Source organism: Trichoplusia ni, chromosome 27, assembly GCF_003590095.1.
Source record: "Trichoplusia ni isolate ovarian cell line Hi5 chromosome 27, tn1, whole genome shotgun sequence".
NCBI lineage: Eukaryota > Metazoa > Arthropoda > Insecta > Lepidoptera > Noctuidae > Trichoplusia > Trichoplusia ni.
In genome coordinates, this window is record NC_039504.1 from 4,285,529 (window position 1) to 4,303,087 (window position 17,559).

Here is a 17,559-nt window from a genome sequence, read left to right on the forward strand (position 1 = left end):
AGGTTCTTAAAAAAGAAAATCGGTTTTCGTTCTTGTTTTCTTTTAAACATGCCTTCTGCTATGATACCTACCTACTACTATACATGGTATAGCAATGATGACGAATTAACGCCGAGCCTAAATATCTACCAAAATGATTCACTACCGAAACTATTTAATGAACCAATCCCTCGCACAGATTGCTCACTATAAAAGAACCTTTGACGATCAAGTTCGAATATTCGACATCCGAACACGACCCGAACGGATTTAAATGTTAACGATGTCTGTAATTGTGGTCAGCAATCAAATTACGAAACTCAATAGTAATGCATGTAATTGAAATTACGCAAATTAATAATTAGCTATGAAAACATATTTTGACATCGAGCATTAAAACTTTTAATACATTCAAATTTAAAGGCAAAAACCAAATCTCTCGCAGTTATGAAATAGCTCTTATTTAATTTAATTAATTCTGAATTCACTGAACACACCATTTCAAGTAATAATTATTCTTATACCCAAAATCGGTTTCTTAAATTCATTTAACAAAAACAAGATGAAGAACCAAATATTGTTCCACGGACCCCGAAAACACAAGTAGCACAAGCCACCCACAAATATAATTATAATAAACATGTTGCAACTGCCAAGGAAATCTTAACGAAGCTAGACTTAAAAACACAATCTAAAGCTAAGTATTGGTCGCAACTCTTACATAATTTCCTTAACCAACCGTATTATTACACAATGGCTACTGAACACACGAAGCTTTTTGCAATACTTTTAAGATGGTCTGCCACTTGGATATGTAACTTATCAGTGGGTACAGGATGCTGTATCGCAATGAAGCTAATCATCATCATCATTATCATAACATCATGAAAAGTTAAGACGGTAGTTGCCAAAATCTAGGTCGGTCAAACATGTGGTATTTGACTAAATCTCAAAATATAAATCTCCAAAAAATATTGAATACGTATTTTTCATTTTATCACATCATTAAAAGGTCAAGAAAATGAATCACTCAAGCTGATGAATTGCACGGTAATGGGAGCTAAAACATCACTTGCTAGTAAAAAGCGTACTGGTAAGTGACGTCACACAAGTTTAACATATAGAAGTAAACGTATTAAGAAGAATTTATGCAAGATTTTATTTCAGCCTCTTTAGGACCAACACATTAGGACTTCCACAATACACGTACAATATTTATCTATTTACCTAGCGTTTGTTCCATGGTGTATTGTCTAAGCTAAGTGTTTCACCATAACCACGTACCATTGACTTACTGACGCGCTCCTCATAAAGATGTCCAGATAAACCACCATTGTGGAGTTTATAGCACCATCGCCTATTGTTCATGTGTAAACTACTACCAACTTGCATATGCACCTACCATACTTCTACACCTGCATGCAGTTAAAGAAAATTCTTCTTAAAATATTTAGCAAGATTTTTCCCGGCCGCAAAGTTAAGTTGGTATTATTCTGCAAGGCTTGCTTGGGAACTTTTTGTCGTGTGCGGTTGTAGTATCGTAATCTGGGTACGTCTTCAATTGCTTCTGATTGTATTCTAATTAATAAGTTAAGAGAATACCTTTTGTGTAGGAATTTAGGTCACATTTCGAAATATGCTCATTGTCAAAAATAGTTTTTCGAAATATTTACTGTATTTTATTATTTCTGCGAATACATGTAATGATTTGAATAAAATAAATTACAAATCGCAGACCTTTGACGAGCAATTACATTAAACGTAAGCTTGAAAAAATATTGCTGTAACATTGATTTTCTCACGCATATTTATTGGGGTAGCCTAGTTACATAAGATCTAGTGCAACTCATCTAACAAAATAAAACTAAACCCATTTAGACGTTTAGGCAAAATTGACCGATAAGAAAAACTTTCTCATCTTATAGGTAAAATTCGCATCAATTAATCTCCAAAACACCGTATTAAGAGATTACGGGATTCGATCAAGATAGCGAGACAAATAAAGCGATTCGCATTCGATAGGCGTCCAAGATACGAGAGACAATGGTGTTATTGCTCAGTTACGTCAGGTAGGAAGGGACTGATTCGCACGTAACAGCAGCCGGCCCGGGCGGCCGCTCCGTGTAATTGTACAGCAATTTGCTACCAATTTGTGTTACTATCTGAACTGGGTTTTAGATCTAGAATGCTAATTTCAGTCTGCTGTTACGAAGAGCTTCCTTTAAGTGTCCGAATTTCCTTTAGTGTAAAGAGAAGATAACGGGGCTATTCGAGATCTTTCAAAATTATGTAATTCTATCTCCGTGTGACAGGTAATGCTAAGAACTTCTCGAAGCATCAGATCTACTATCTTTAACACGACTGTCCAAAAGTGAAAAATATTTCAGGAGGCATCAGTACGAAGGATGCAGCTGCTATGTGATGCAATTTTCACAAAAATCTCAAATTAAAAAACCAGCCCTTCATTTAAGAATTTTATTCCAGGAGAGTCCTACGTCCAGCTGTTGAATGTATTGATTGATGGATTGTGCTTGATGCTTTTGATCACATTGTTTAGATCCGGTATTCCGATCGTTGCAAAATTTATATAACTGACCATTGTTAGTCATTAAGTATAAGTGTATCTAAGTAGGGATTACGCTAGGATTTAATCTTTTAAATACTGATAAACTACTGGGTCACCACTCCATACATCACACTCAACCCAATTCAAATCAATTTTAATCCATATCTAACATGCCCATGATTGCAAGCACTTAGTCGAAAAGCAAATCCGGATTATCCGGCATTACGTCACAGAATCCTCGAAGGTTTTAAGTGGTAACAGTAACTTTAAGTTGCCTAATCGCTTTGTCTTGGACACGCGTCACCATTGTTGCGATTTGAACGGCTTTTGAACGAATATGGAAATGGAATTCTAGTTGTAACAATGTCAAACTGTAGCTTTAGCTTACTCAAAGGATTACTTGGAGTAATTATTTATGATGGGTAAATATAGAAGCCATGTCTGACCACAAAAATGATGGTTGGTCCTATTACTAGTAAACAAAATGTGATCTTTAGCTAAAAGTTCTAAATTCCTATAATTTTAAAATCCATTACTTAAAAGTCGTAAATACCTGATTTAATTGATTCGGTGTACTTTATAGCAAGTCTTGTATAAGTTAATGTCAGTAACAAAACAAGTTACAAGTCCAATCATCGCGCCCTTCAGTGCTTTCGTACGTTTCCACACATTAACCTTTAGTTTTAATCGCTTATTTAAAGATGTTAACGTAAGACTTGATGTGAATTGTTGAGCTTGTGTGAAATACAATTACGGAATGCTTATGGATTATTTTAATTACCAATTCTTAGTGGCTGACTAACCTGGCTCAAAGGACCAGATGCCTGAGGTAGAAATCTAAATATAGAAGCAATTAATTTAGAAACTTGTTTAACAGAAAACAATGGAACGTGCGTATTGTAGGACAGACTCCTGAAATTCCGCGACCAAGTTACTATTAAAGGGGAGATTTTGGGTTCGATTTCCACTCAGGACAAATATTTGTGTAATGTATTCGATCATTTAATTATGTGTGTCTGCGTGTAATTTATTTGTATTAAAACGTGAATTAATTTAGAAATAATTAAATCTGTATTTTATTTTATTATTACTTATACGAAAAGCTTCGTTTAGTTCGAGACTACGTATGTAGAATATTATTCTTATTGAAGACTAGAATTCTTACTACATCTCATCACTTAGCATTAAATTCTAAATATAGAATTACAAACCCAACTTGTATTTTGCAGAAGTGTGAACAAGCAAACATTATGTTGCGGTTCAAGGCTTAGAAAGTCTAGGAATGTGTCGATTGTAACTTAACTAACATACTGTACGTTATCGATTTATCACGTTTCGTTAAATAGTTTATTCCGATGCACTTGTGGAATGTGTTATAAAAGACTATACCTCCTTTAAATATTCTTCTAGATGTTTTGATGAAATAATAATGAGGATTGCCATATTTTCGCTATGTAAAATTGGAAATGGAAATTGGAATGATGGTCCTGTTCCTAATCCTCTTTAAAGACACTATAAAGGACAATACCAAAACAATAATAACTAATTCATGCTATTGGGTACTCAACAAACATTTTTAGGTGATTTTATCTTCGTATATTAAAACAAATGTAAATTTATACAAAGAAAAAGTTGTTAAACACGTTATTGATTGACTATCTAAAAAACAACTATTTATTGATAGAAATAAATTGTCACCAAAGGAACCAAAGGCTTGTGAATCACATTATTATTTATACAAGATGACGATGATATAATTTGATGTGAAATCCTTTTAGTAACCATGGCAACCATATATGGTCCTAGGGGCAGTCTGGCAGCCGAAGGACGAGACAATGTAGAGACACGTGACGCAGTGGGCCTTAATAGTGGTATTAAAAAGGAAACTGAATCAGGTGTAGGCTTAATCATAAAAACAATGATTTATAGCCAAGTTTTGGTAGAAGATAAAAGTGATCTCATTCGCGATATTTGGAATAGTAATATCCGGCTGTAAATTAATTTGTTAGTTGACAATGTAGTAGATTAAAAGTGAAAGGACCATCAAAACGTGATACATCTCAGCAGGATAAACGGTCGACGAAAAAGAAGTCCTGGTACCGCCCTTTGTGTTTTTTTTTTAGTTTTCACAGCCCGTAATTACGTAGGAACTTATTATTCTTAATTAATTATATTCAAGTCGAGTTACCAAATACAGTGAAAGCTTTAAGTTTTGGTCGAATGTTGTTTTCATGGTTCTAAATAATCTCACCTTAGAGATTTCGTTATTAATGTTATACATTCTTACAGTTAGTTACCCGTGAAATACCAGATGTCTTGTGACCATTATTTAAAGACATGACAAAAGACCTTGGACATGTCACTTGTCATAACTTAAAATAATGGATAATCAAGTTTTCTAAAAACGTCAAAATATTACAAATGTATGCAAATTATTGAATGGGTACGATGTTAATGAACGCGGTGATTGTAAAAGGATTATAAATGATAGACGAATATTAATTGAGATTTTTAGGGATCCATTAGAGACGAGTAAAAACGGACCCTATTAATAAGGCCCCGCTACGAGTATATGCCCGTCTATTTCTATTCGTGCGTTACATGAACCGTGACAGCTAGAAGGTAGAAATCTTCACATATTGTGCATTTGTGTTGTGAACAACGAAACTAAGATCGGGGTTAAGCAATAATTAGTAATGTAATTAATTTGTCATGTCACTATTCCTTTTCAAATTTGATTTTTCCTATTTGGTTTAACCCTTTGTATTTCGAGTCTGACTCGCACTTGACCAAAACGGTCAACATAGGTATTAAGAATTTATACATGTATTTCTTCATGCTTACCGCTAGCCAGTATTTAAGGCATCATATTGATCGATGCTGTGATAATAGTAATAGCGATAGCGGGAAAAAAGAAACAAAATAGAAGTGAAAAAACTATACACCATTTTATTCCATGGCTCTTTCACTACTAGACCATATATTTTTCTTGCACTCTTCATATTATTTTCGTCAATGACTTCAGGCTTAACTTTCGTCTCATTAAAAAAACATATATTCATCAATAACTTAGTTCATAGGATCTTTATGTTGACAGAACAAAATATTATTGTATATAGTGACAACATAGCTTGTTTTGTTATTAATTCTCACCGCCTTGATAATGTGTCTGGGCACAACAGGTTTGAAAGTGATTTCTTTACTACTTCATGTAATTATCCACGTCTTTCGTATTAACTGGAAGATTTCTAAATGCAAATACTGCTCATAAAATACGTAGATATCCTGCAACCATTTTATGATTAATAAAAATTTAATAAACGAAAATTATAATTTATCTTATAAAATAAATTATCCACTTTTAATATTCGCGGCTTTAAGGTTTGTTGATTTCATCTTGCGTCGAAAGCCTATTGCAAGTTTTGTATTTCACTTTTTGGATTCATATTCTATTGCACAACATTAAAAGTGCTTACATACCTGAATAAAGTCATGACCCATCGGTCACATTCACGCATGCCAATGGAAAAACTTAATATTTTCTATATCACCTAAAGTGTATTAAAGTTTTGTGTGTGTGAATTTAAATTATGCCATACATGTGATCAATAAAATTAACCTGGTGAATGATGTTGAACTTTTTTATCTTTTTTTAACGACTGCCGCACTAAGGAATTTTATTGTTGTGTCATTCAGACTCAAAAAGCTCTCCTGGATCTCACGTTTATAATTATATTATACGTGGGAATTGAACCTGCGATATGTCGCGCACAGGGGGTTTGGAGTGGTCACCTCAACCACTAGACTGTCCGTTGCAGCCATATTAAAAAAAAACAAATGCATTATTATTAGTATTATAAATTCTTTCACGATTATATCACCTATTATGTAAAGTATTAACACATTTACATCGTGTGCAGTGAAGTGACACTGGTTTCTTTAATTAATTGTAATTAATTCGACATTCTAGTTATGGAAAGATGAGTAAGTACAATTATTATAATTGTAAAATTCTTGGCCGATCATCCGGTGCTTCATAATTATAATCATAACTAGTTAATAACTTCTAACCTTTAGTGTTTATAGGACGATGTAGAAGTTATTTATTTAATAAATATTGCTTATATGCTTTAGTCATAGACATTAGCTATTTATCCATGTGAGTCATTGGATCTAGCAGAAAGTGGAATATCATTTTTCTCCAGTTAGTTTACATGAGACTCAATCGAGAGTAAATCTCACTTTGGACTTTGAGTTTCCCAGTTATCCCTAACGTGGGCTTACTTTACTTTCCCATTTTACAGATAGCGTTATAAGAACCTATATTCCAGTAAGACTAATTCTCGTATTTCTTGGAGAAATTATTTGGTCCCGTAATTTGTAGACTTTTGGATAGTAAGTGATACGAAAATATTGAACATCCATTGTGAAAGCAACTGCTGTGGTGTGTAGTTAGAAAGTAAGGTACCTATTAGCAGATTAGTTCCCAATTATACTAATAGATGGCGCTGAACTTTGACCGAAATAGCTACATTGCTGATGTATATTACGGCTTTTAAACTAAAATAAGTAACGTTTTGTTTCCGTTCCAGTGACCAGTATGTTTGTAGTCACTGTCATATGAACCGTATGTAGGTAACCTGCCGATGTAACACGTTAGCATAATCATTAATTAATGAATAGCGTCCTCCTGACCGGTCTTCATTTAAACTTGTTTATTGTAATTAACATAATTTGCCATCGTTGCATTCAGGTAGATATAAAGTTTTCCTCACTGTCTGTCTGGCGTGGTTGTCAGTCTTGGATTAGCTATTTAAGAGGATTTTGTCTAAATGTAAGACAAAAATAATGAAATGTAACCCTATCATTACTTAGGCTCTTCTGCGTCTTTCTTTCGGTCCGTCGGACACCAGGTATCTTATAATCTACGTATTGTAAGCTAGATAGATAGAATCTTGAAATTATCGCAGTAGATGTACCTGTTTTGTTCTTCACGTGTCGTTAAGATGTAAATTCAACAGATGACCATTGGCTTTTAAAAATATGTTTTCCCTTACCATCATAGTCACAAATCCGACTTGTCCCTTACCTGGTTTCCTAAAGGTTTGCAGAGCCTTGATAGCTTGATAAAGCAGCAAGACTTACAAAAATTCTATGATGTTATAATTAGTGTTTTTGAAGGCATGTAAAAGAAATTTATTTCAGCTTAGTACAGTTGTACGTAACGCAACCATAGCGTGATTTACAAAGCGCTACAGCGCCATCTATTGAGCGCTGTGGTACGACAGAATTATTTTTCAGACCATACTTATGTACCTACCGAACACACCGTATGTAAATATTTACTTAACCTATTACTACTATATTATTTTATGTATGTATGTAACTTGAATCACTTCTAAGAAACAAATATTAGTTAAACGGAATTTAAGACGATCATTTTATTTTGCACTTTGCTTCATAACCAACCTGTTGCTTTTATCCTTTTTGGTATTATGTGCTTTTCAGATTCGAGTCTACACAGTCTACACACCCACGGCACTTTAGGCGTTTTAACTAAAAACGTAATCATGTCAGATGATTCACATGAACAAGGTATAATGATTTAACGATGTCACGTGTGTCAATCATTCAAACCCCAACAGACGTTCCGCGCAAATTACTTATTCATCATATCATTACGTCTACTTATGGATCAAACGTATTTACATAGACATAATCACAAATTATACATTTACAGTCAATATACCTGTTGATATTTTGATGTTTCGTAATTCAAAAGGTAAGTCATCGTAATTATCTGTCTAGTTAGTTAGATATGACAGATTTGGTGGATGAGATAATCGATACTATTTACAATACCGATTCTATCACGGCATATTCCATAACACAAGTGCTTTAGCAACTTACTTTGGATTCAGAACAATGTATGTGATGTTGTCCGCATTTATAAAAAAAAAAAAAAAAATTGTTCGGATTAAAAATGGAAAACTTTCTTCAAGACACGTCAGTTCTAACAGGTACCTGACGATGAAAATTGCGCCTCTGATATAAATGATCTTTAGCTGCTTAATTGTACGTATAAACCTAAACTATAAAGCCTTTTTACAAATTTTCAGAATCATGATTGGATATTATTGAAAAGGCATCCTACAATTATCATCTGTGATCAATGCAGGTTAATAAATACTCAGAGTATAGTGATAAGACCGACCAATGTGGCACAATTAATACCTACTTGTTAGATCCTCTGTTCATATGGTTAAAGAATATGAAAGCTATCCACTTTTCGTCCTTTCAGGTTTCCTACTCACCCGTTATACAGGGAATGCAAAGTACTTACAGTACGCCAGTTATTTATTCTACATATAGTACGACTCCAGCATACTGAAATTGGTTTCAGCCCGGTACCTTCCGGCAAGAGAAGAAAGGATTTAGTTTGCACTAACCCACAAACGCAACATGCTTTTACTAACAGATTTTATTTATCTCAAGGACCCTATTTATATAACAAATTTAACAGGCTACTAAAGTTATATAGTGTAAGCTTAAATAGGTGTAATAGAATGGTAACAGAATACTTACAGTCCCTCAATTACTCAGATACGGAAAAATTGCTAGAAATATTACAATAAACTGTTTAGCTTAGAAATTATAATAATAAGTACAGGTAATGTAATTAAATAATTCAGGACAGCTTGTCCTGCTTAGTCTTTTATAATACAATTAAGTGATAGAATTACATTAAAATATCCATCAATCATTTTTCTGCACTGATAACCCGAAACACAGGTTTAAAACAAACCTAGTTCGGGTGTCCCTATATTATCTTTAGACCATCCTTCTCGTATATTATTATGTTTTGGTGTAGATTAACTCAACTCCTATGATTATGACTATTAAGATATTTTTACTGGTTTTACATCCGAGTCATTTGTATTCGTACATGTATTTAAGTAATGTGAACTATGTTTTTTAATAAATATATTTTTAATTTTTAATTTTAATTTTAATTTATAGTTTTAAAGTCAGTTTTCAATTTAAATATATATCAATGCAGGCAAATCCGAGACAGCACTAGTATCTAAGAACATATTTAAGTGGGATCATTAAAATGAATATTATATGAAGATTATTTACAATTTCTAGGTTAAATATTATTTATTAAATTAGCACATGTACTGCAAGTCGTGTATAAGCTAATCATATTTGAGTGGTTCAATGCGCGCACGCAACGTTTCGTAATGCCGCCATCACGCGGTGCATTTGTCACTGTCTCAAATGTTTACGTTTGATGCGTTGGCATTGCATTCAATTTGCAAAGTAATTGCTTAATTAGTTTATACACAAGACAGAAACCTAGGGTAGTTTGTTTCTGTACGGTTTAAAAAACGCAAAAGACGAAGTTTTACAGTGTGTTAGAATGAAAATTCTATCGATACAGCTTATTGTACAGGCAAACATTTAGAATGCATTATTATTAGTCACATTATACTGACAGCATACGTGTTATTGTTCACAAACCATTTACAATCTAATAAATATTATGTCAAGACAAGACATATACAAATATCTGTACTTAATCATAATAAAATATGGGTAATTAACAGCTTATTAATAACTGGGATCGTTACTATTCAACGTGACATCCCTGAACAAGATTATCGCATTATTTGAATATTTAACAGCTGTCAGATGAATGACATAATAGGTAAATGTTTGATTAATTAGTAAATAATTGTGCAGTGAAAGAATTATGATTATGACAAGGAAGGTCGGAGGAAGGTATTAGATGATGAATATAAAAACCAGTTAAGTGATAGTCGGACTCGCCACAATGAGGGCTTCAGAAAAATAGGATCAAGAAAATAAATTTACTGGGTGAGATATAAGTTTGAAGATTGATACTCACCCACAAATTTATTTGGCAACCAGCAAATGTTTGGAGATAATAGAGATGAGTGAAATTAGTCACAAATAGATATCTAATGAAATAGTGACGTAAAAAAAAGTAGCAAGGGACTCGATAGTCAGTGAGGTATGCGTTAAAATTTAATAGAATTATCGGATGAAAACTATTTCTGTAGCACTAATATGAATGGGCACTAATTTAAATCAATAAAGAAGGTATTTCGCGAACCCGATATCTCGGAATAATTTAAAACTTTATCACATCTAGGTATTTGACTAGAATCAAAACAGCTTTTAATTAAAATTGGAAGAAAATATGAGCTTCATCAATATTCTAATGCTTAAAGCTAAAACGTGAAAGTAACGACACGCGAATTAAAAAACACGTGTGTACACGATAACACGATGAGATACAAATATATTTAAAACCATGTAAGTCAACGATTATTTAATAATATCCTAATAATATATTTGCATAATATTATGTTAGACCTGACCTTGAGACGAGAGTAGAAAGAGCAATGGTCGAAAGGTGTTCAATGGAATAATTAATGATTATGAGAGACATCTGTTGGGAGTTCTATTTTTAGAATATTCGAATTTGTTTTTTTATGAACGGCACACAGTATAAAGGTTTAAATCCTCGCACTTGACCGGTACCATTTAGAGATGAGTTTTGTATAAGAGAGAACCTACCGATTTAATGTAGAAATCCAGACATATAATTATCAAGCTATTTTACTTGAAACTCTATCTACCTCTATCTAACTCTATACTCTATCACGACATAATAAAATTCACGCAAGTAGTTATAAATGATAATGACCTGTTTGTTTTGTGGATAGAAATAAAGGAGTACTCGTTAAAAAACTTGAGAAGTTGTAGCTAAATTAAATTCATATGAACGAGCCTACACCGCGTCTCAACGTATTACTATGTAGGGTGTTGAACTTAATTTAAATGGTGGTGGAGGAGGATGCCCTCTGTATTCCTATCATTAAAGTTGTGTTCTACTAAGTGTACCTTACATGTAGATAAGAAATAACTATCGTTAAACTTTCCAAAATTATTCTGCGTGACTAAATAGATGATATTGATGATCATAATTAAGACAATCTTAAGGGTAATGAACTGATACAAAATGCGGCTAGAAAATACGATGACCTTTCAAAAAAGATAACTTAAATAATAACTCTGAAATCATTTACAACATACAGTTCATCAGGACGAGAACATGATGACCCGCATCGATTACAAGAATCGAATAAAGAATTTCTCGGTCACGAATCGATTGTTGCTCGATAGCAAATCGAATCGAGTGCGATTAGGAACGTCACTCAAGTCACTATTACGTACTCTCTTAGTTTCGTCAAAGTGACCTATGGACTGATAAAGTGTGGAGTCTTTTTTTCAGACCTGCGTTTAGTAACAACTGTTTTGTCATCTCAAAATTATTTACGCCCTTTCCGTAGTCTTGCATTTACATCGAGGAATATAACTAAAAAAAAATACTCTTGGTTCTGATTTCAACATTTTTCTTTGTAAAACTTTCAGATCTATAATAATTTCGTTTGCCGTAACCTTCTAAAGGTATCCTCTATACTCAATTTTCACTTAGTCTAACTAGACAACATCCAAGACTGTAAGCAGAAATCAAACACTTTGGGACGCTACTCAGCTCCTACAGTGCATTTTGCCATTCTCGTAGGCGGTAAGTTTACATTAAAATTATGCAGAATATAATCTGAATAATCATTAAATCGTAACCAACATCGTCTTAGATACTAAAGTGTGAAGTTCAGAGGCCGGAGTCGTGCGTGCGATTGTCGTGCATATGGGATGGTAAACTTCGAATTAGGTGAGGCGACATAAGGTTCAGCTGCCGTACTTTATCTTAGAGATATGCACATACGGCATGTTGGCATTCTTCTTTATTGTACTGACTGAAGGATGAGACTTTGTTAGATTATTGTCGTTGTCTAAAACGGCATTGAGCTAAAAGTCTTTTATGCTACGTTAAGTCCACTGCGTTACGTATCGGGTTCGATCCCCGCGTGATGCTTGACAAGCCTTTGTGTGTTCCACGAATGCTTGCTTGTCAGTCTATGAGTGATTCTGCACGTTTGGGTAACCCCAACACACAAGGAATAAATTTCATTGTATGTGTTTTTTAGAGTTAGAGAGAGAGCTTCTCTTGTCCGTGTGTGCTTGCTAACACACTTGGAAAAGTTGCTGCTGACACATGCTGTTTGCCAAATTGCTTATTTTCTACGGCCGTCGAAAGCGTAGTTCAATGTTATTTACCAGAAAATTGCAAGTGGGTTGCTCTAAGTAAAATATGGATTTCTTTAGAAACTAAAACTGTGTGTAGATTTTTTTACAAGAAGTAAGACAAATTTATTCGGTTAAATATATTTTAAAACATAGAACTAGGTAAAAGACGACATAGACGAAATAGTTCAAAGACGAGAGGAGGGAGTTTCCATGTTTGGTCGAGTGCCCTTTACGGTGGTTCAGGAGAGCATTGCAAACATGTGTCTCTGTGTAGGAGGGAGCATATGTCAAGTACGTGAGGTTACATTTTGAGCAAATGTTGCTACAACTTCATTTCACCTTAAATTATTCATCTAAAACACATGACTAGTATGTTTTTACTGAGAATTGGTTTTTAATTAAGAAATTCTTAAAAAAACATAGTTATCAGTCTCTGAATGTTTCCCATCCTTACAACCTTAACCTAAGTACTCGTAAGTTCAACGATGAATGGCGATAAGTCAATTTGTACGCAGTAAAGTACACGGCGATGCTAGCGCCACGTAGGGCGAACGGTGAGCTATGTAACTAACGATATTGCAACTCGTTTTTCGTAAGAAAATACTGGCTAATTCGCATTTGGTTGCATTTTGTTTTGTGATTGAAAAGAATCGTCACTCTACCCCGTAGTGTAATGCCTCACCAACACAACTGCAACAATTTATTTTAAAGACATGGAAGGCTCTATGCTTACAATTATTCTCAATTCAAATCTCCCTTCCATCTTTTTACCACAAGTCATCTCAAGACACCACATAACTCTCATCTATGCATCTATCTATAGTTACACAATAGGCACTCATCGCTTTTGAAATTTACAATCACAAAAACAAATAAATAGTCCAAGATCAGCAAGGCCCCCTACACGTAATAACACCTGTGTTATTATCGAATCACTCGCTGTATGCCCCGGCAGAGCTAGCATCTATAATTTGCGAGAGGATTTCATTATGCAATTTAACCTGCGAATGATGTTGAGCACCATTTAATTAGGGTTTACTTTTAGCGCTCAATTGAGACCTTCACCTTTTTGGTTATTTAATTGGGACTATAAATATAAAGTTTGAATTGTTTTGGCGTGATGATTTGATTACTGGTTTAATTTATCAGTTTGGTGAAAAATATTTTTCGTGGTGATTTTTTTTTAAATAGAAATAACCCAGAATGCAGAGTCAATATAATCTCCTTGCATTCAAAAAATATCTATAGAAAGCAAAAGCAAAGTCAAGTAAGCACAAAGGTTCGAACAAAAGAATTGAATACTACAGCGAATAGCGGCCTATTTTCAGTTAAACTATTTTAAGCTATATAATATATATTCCAGAGAAAGCCAAAAACAGCTGAAGCTGTAAGCTATGTAGTTAATTGTATAAATACCACACACATTTACAGTTAAACTTATTTGTCAGCTTTGTCAACTGTTAGTGATGACGACGGTGACGGTGAAAAGCTGCCAGAAGCCTTTGCGCTATTTATGAAATAACTAGTTACCTACATACGATTATAATCATTGTATTAAGAACTCGGGTTCCTGCACTAAAATGTATGATTTATTACACGGAATCATATGGTTAGAGGAAATTCGTTCATAACTCAAAACATTATCTGACCAGTAATCGTAGGTATACGTAAGTAAAAGAGACATTATTTGAATTAAGACATAATAGAATCAATATTATAATTCTTACTTATATTTTGTAAATATGATACCGACGCACTTAAGAAACGCCAATATTATCTTTTTACTTATTTCAGAGACAGCCAGAATAAAATAAATTCAATATAACATTACCCAAAACAATACATAAAAATCTCATAAGGTATCATATTTTTTTAGCCAAAAGTCATAATTTTCCATAAAAGAACAAATTATGAAATTACATGAGGCTGGTCCTTTTTGGTAAGTAAACAATAATTATACAATAATTAACCTTTACACCACAAGGTCAGAAGTAAGAGCTCGGGACCTGAAGCCACCACTTATAGTGCAGTGTAGGTGTGCAAGCGAGGCAGTGCTCTATATATCGTATATCTGCGTCTCTCTTCCACAACTGCAACAGTATCTTTAAGAGATGTTGGTGTTTCTCACTCGTTACACAAGAGTGTCAGTGACCTTTGCATGTCTTTCTAATTGTTTTGTTAACTAACTCATGCTATCGGCGATTCCGTGTTATGAAACCTAATTGTGTCGTTTAGGGTGTAGGCTTAATGTCTTTTTAATAGCAGAGGAAATTGAAATGTTAAAAAACATCGTTATTTATTTCATAAAAAAGAATCACTCCCGTATTAAGGAACTTAATCTGTGTGATGCAGGTTGTCACAACCATCAAAGTCGCATGCACGGGCTCAGAAACCGAACAACTTAGTTTAGCCTTTTCAGCCAGCTAGGACGTTTTTTTTGTCTCATTTACCTACTTCAGATACAGATAGACTACCTAATTGCTGAGAATTACATGGTCTTTTCGGATTCATTTTATCTTTTCTTACCCTAGTTCCACGACTACATTTGGCTCTTATTTATCGCTCAATCTTATACGCATTATTTTGTGAAATCATCTTTGATTAAAATTCTATCAAAGATTTTTAATTCGTGTCTAATTCCAATTGCATTTCCAGAGTAGACATGAAACTTAACATTTCCATCTGATATACTCTCTCACTGAAGTATAGATCATAGCATGTCTTTATACGCGAGTTTAGTAACTCTTTCTTAAAGGCAATATCAATTAACTCATCAAATTCTCCTAAACTTTAAAAGACGCATTCCTAAACGAGAATCATAAACCTTCAGTCCTTTCTAATCACACGCGTCAGTGCATATAATAATAATGATCGTTTCTCTCACACCGACGCGAGCCGTACCTTACAAAACGTTACGTGCTAATGTCACGGTGTCACACAATAGTGTCACAAGTACTGCAACACGCAGAAAAGTTTCATTACAAAATTACAGATGATTATGACAGCCCACATCTTCTTGATGGCAATTAATTACATTAAAACCAATGTAACCTTCACAATTTGAGTAAATCTTGTTTTATTAATACTTAACAACTGACAGACATACTTTTACATTTCTAACTTGCTCATCACACATACATTGGTACCGTGAGGTAATCACATCTACAACCTCCAGTATAGTCAGAGCAACTAACTGCGCAAAGTATAAAACAAAATTATAAATGTCATTTTTTTACTATGTTCTTCGATTTTCAGCAAACAATTCACATTTGTTCGTATAAGTTATTTTTGGATTAACTCACCTCAAACGTACTACATAATAACACATTCATTTGATTATTCGATATATAATTAAAAAAACTCAACAAAAGCAGTACTATGACCTTGTGGGTATACCTGAAAAGGTTTAGAAGATTACACGCCTTACACATAGCGATGAATAAGTAAAAATACCAAAAATAATTGTCTGTCAATACTTGCGCAAACAGTCAAGTGTTCTGAACAAACCCACAAACACAGAGTATTCAAAAAGTCTTTGCGTAATTTGTGTCAACAGAGTGATAGATAGCCGTGTGTCCTGTGAAGTCGCCTCTCTCTTACAGATGCCATTGAAAGCGAGATTAAATGGTTTAGCCTTTTGATTGTTCCTATGGGACAATTCGAAAAGTCAAATGGTTATGATCGAAGCCTATAATTCCAGGTTTGAAATTATGTACTTCGATTTTACAAAGTATTGCATACTTTCTTCACAATTCTAAGACACAAGTGACAAACGGCGTAGGATAATATCGTAAGAACATCTGGATCCTACTTAGGGGTTGAGGTCCTGGGTTCAATCCCCGGTCGTATCAATATAAAAATTTACATTTCTACATTGTCTCGGGTCTGGGTGTTTGTAGTAAGTTCGTTGTATCAGAATTCAATAACACAAGTGCTTTAGCAACTTACTTTGGGTTCTGAACAATGTATGTGATGTTGTCCGCATTAATTTTTTTATTTTATTTTTAAACTTACTTGGAACACAGAAAGTTTATAAAATGAATGAACACATAGGATAGTTTTTCGATTTGTAGCTAGCAAGCCCGCGGGTAACAGCTAGTTCCAAATATTGACATCTGATAAGCCAACCTGCATGCCAACACATTAGTGGTGTCCAACTCTCAGTTCTTCGGATGTAGGCTTTGTCTATTCATATGACATTTACAGCTAATAATTTAAGATTAATCTCCATATACATAAAATCCGGCAATAATCCGCTCCGCAATCGCAGACGGAGATTCAAACGATATATGTATTTGAATAGAGCAGCTTAAGCGAATGTTACTGAGATATGAGTCATAAACTCATGACAGTTCGCCTTAACTGGTACAGACTTGAGACATTATCATAAACTTCGAGTTATCTCGTTATGTAAAGTTTTGGGACAATTCTTTAGCGTCTACTAATCTAGAGGTTTGTGGTTCCGCGTTTTGAAAGAACTTTGTGGTCGAAAATCCAATGCTGGTTTAGTGCCTGGGAATAAATAATGAAGATGTGCTTGGTGATTTTGTATTAGAAGTCACCGAAATTATAATTTACCCGATGATATAGATATACGAGGTTTAAGATTACACCTTGAAAGTGATAGTTTCGGATATCTTTATTGATAAAAATTAAACCGATTGAAATCGAAACTCTGAGGACTAATAAAACGGGCTAAACCGAAAAGAATCGGTTGGGTGACAAATAACTTTGGGAACAGATATTTGTTCGTTGCTAAAGCTTCAACAGAAATACAACATTTATGAAAATTTTAACTGCCTATATATCACGGTTCAGTATGGTATTTA

At 33.9% G+C, this 17,559-nt stretch overlaps 1 protein-coding gene across 1 annotated transcript in view; it reads right to left on the minus strand.

The window, feature by feature from the left end:
- Window positions 1-17,559, minus strand: part of LOC113505760 — a gene marked incomplete at its 3' end in the record, with an annotated part of 58,991 nt that overhangs the window by 23,875 nt on the left and 17,557 nt on the right. The gene's annotated exons all lie outside the window — the stretch shown is intronic.